The sequence below is a fragment of the Phytophthora infestans genome, genomic scaffold (genome assembly GCF_000142945.1).
Source record: "Phytophthora infestans T30-4 supercont1.142 genomic scaffold, whole genome shotgun sequence".
Lineage (NCBI taxonomy): Eukaryota > Oomycota > Peronosporomycetes > Peronosporales > Peronosporaceae > Phytophthora > Phytophthora infestans.
Genome location: NW_003303617.1, coordinates 186,774 through 189,523, shown reverse-complemented (window position 1 = coordinate 189,523; position 2,750 = coordinate 186,774).

Genomic DNA, 2,750 nt, shown 5'->3' with positions numbered 1-2,750 from the left:
ATTCTACCCTAACCTTGGCAAGGAATACAAAGCTTTTATTGGCTAATAAGATAATCCAAGGAATAAGTTATTCTGAGCTTGAAAGTCAGAATAGTGAGAATATCAAGGATTACCTGTACAAGCCGATACATCATGGTTGGACTCGAGAAGGCCGGGTGTCAGTTTCCAAATAGCTTCAGCAAAGCGCAATGGACAACGAAGTCGCTGCTGCCGTTGCCTGTGTGATAATTTGCGCATATGCATTTTTGTTTAACGTTGACGGTAGGTGCATGCACGATGCTGACAAGGAAGTACACACAGTAAGAACAAAAAAAATTATACTCAATGATGACCGTCGGCAGGATGATGTTAGCTTTCGAAGCGCCTTTCGGGTTGGGCGTGGGTGCTTCGAAGCTGTTGTGGTTTTTCTCGAGGCCAAATGGTCAACATATCACAAGGGCAATCCCAATTCCTTGGGTGGAAACAGAAAGTTTTTTGGTGTCAAATTTTCTGTACTAATCCTGTCCTAACTGTCCTACAAAATCCTAAAATACGTCGTAAATTACTGGAATAGATTGCAAAATGGATCCTAAAAAGGTTCTAAATCCGGAAAAACATTGCAATCCTAATACTGTCCAAAATTAAAAACGGTATTTTTGTCGGAAATTTAGGACATATCCTAAAACCTATTTTGAGTCGAACTTGGGATTGAGGTTTTTAAAAGTTAATGGGAACCAATCATGCAGAAACACATAGCTGTATTAATTTTTATTGTCACTTAACAGCTTTGTCCATGGAGCACAAGAACTACCGCTTCTGCAAGAAGCGCACCGTCCCGGAGACAGGAACAACCTATTTCAGCTGCGTGAAGTTCCGGACTGGGTGTCCAGCACGTCTTGTAGTCAAGAAGGGGGGCACTATCATCGAAAAAAATATTCACCACTGCGACCAAGAAATTTTAGAAGAAGTCGCAGACGTACGCCACGACATGTCTTTGGAGCTGCAAGATCGCGCCATTAAAGACTTCGCTGTTGCACCTGGTGTTCTGTGGCAGCGCGTCTTTGATAGGTTCCGTACCAAGCATCACCCGTCAACTATCTACGGTATTGCGCGTCCGAGTGGTGTTACGATCATCAAAAACGTACGCCAAGGTGCCACCGGTGGCGACATTTTCCGTGCAATTGAGGCTGCACCGGTGCGAAGCATTAGCGACTCAGACCCGCGCCCGTTCCTACAATTCAGCATGGCTCGCCCCACCACCGCCGGCATACAGCGTATGCTCTGCTTTGGGCATCCGGACTTACTGCGGATTCTACGGTACCCTCAGCTGACCCTTTTTATTGATGGTACCTTTTCGGTGGTACCAAAAGGTTTCTCGCAGTGCCTGATTGCTATGGTCTACGATCCTAGTGTCGACGTATACGTGCCACTCAGGCATTCCGATAATACAATTGCAATCATATTGAAGGTCCATGCCAAAATAAGCTATTGCTACAAAAACTAAAGCTTAAGAAATAAATAATTGACATCAATAGTAGTGTATTGGAAAATTAACTACTTAGATGTTTGGCACTGCACATTACTTTGCGTTCACGATAGCTGCTACAGTGTTTGCGTCCCAGAAACGCCGATTCATCTTCAGGAACAACACGGTTTCAAGGTGAATAGGCAGCATACGCTGGCGATGGTGGAAAAGAGTATGTTTCGCCACACTAAAAAGACGCTCCACGGTGTTTGACGTCGGCGGGATGAAAAGCACACCATCAAATATCTTCTTTGCACCGCGCCGCTTTTTTTCTAGTCGCCAAGACTCTGTCGGCAAAGCCCTGTGGGCGTCCGTGCCTTGTGTCCGGTGTCGTAATTGCAGGTACCGTCTCAAATGGCTGCAACATCAGCTCCTGGTCGTTCGTCAGCTCGTCCACGGCGCCTGACAGGGCTACAACGCACGCTCGCTCGAAGTCCACGTATTTGCGTCGGCAGCAAGATACTTTTCACAACGGAATGCTTCTCGATGAGCGCATCAAAGATATCGCGCACATCGAGAAGCGTTACGTTGTCGTCTTGAAGCTTCATGGTGGCCGACTGGAAGTCGCCAAGCTGGCAGTAAAAAAGTAGCTGCAGACTTGCTTGGTCGTGAAGGTGTTGGCGAGAGCCATGGTGAGATCAAAAATGATAGACGAGCGCCTCAGGTTCGCGTTTTGAGCGACCGTTGCTAACAGCCATTCGATTCTGTCTGGAGACCGAGCTCCGTATTTACGCAAAACAAAGCAGAAAAAACTAGATTTTACGAAAAAATAAAGTACTTTGCTGTAAATACAAAATAACTAATTGGACAAAGTCATCCAATTTGTAAAAATCAATAATTAAGTGTAAACTATTGTATTGAAGCAGCAATACAATGATTATTTCGGAATGCCTGGTTGCATCCTCAAACAATAAACATCGCAATACACGTCTTTACTAATAATACGTCAAGCGTTTGTCGTGAGATGCTACAATCCAGAAGTAGGCATTTCGCTATTATCTCTGTCATGAGTAGCGACAGTAGCGCCGGTGCAGTTAGTACGCATGGTGCATCGTGGCGGTATTTCACGAACAAGCAGAGTAGCGTAGGTGATGACAGTGACCACGAGACAGAGGGCAATAACCAAGACGACATTGACGATGGCGAGTTTAACGAATTGGCGGCGGAGACGTCGAGCTTGGCATCCAGCGAATGCAGCAGCTTCGTACGCCACGAACAGGCCACAATCACTGGCCATTCGGGTCCG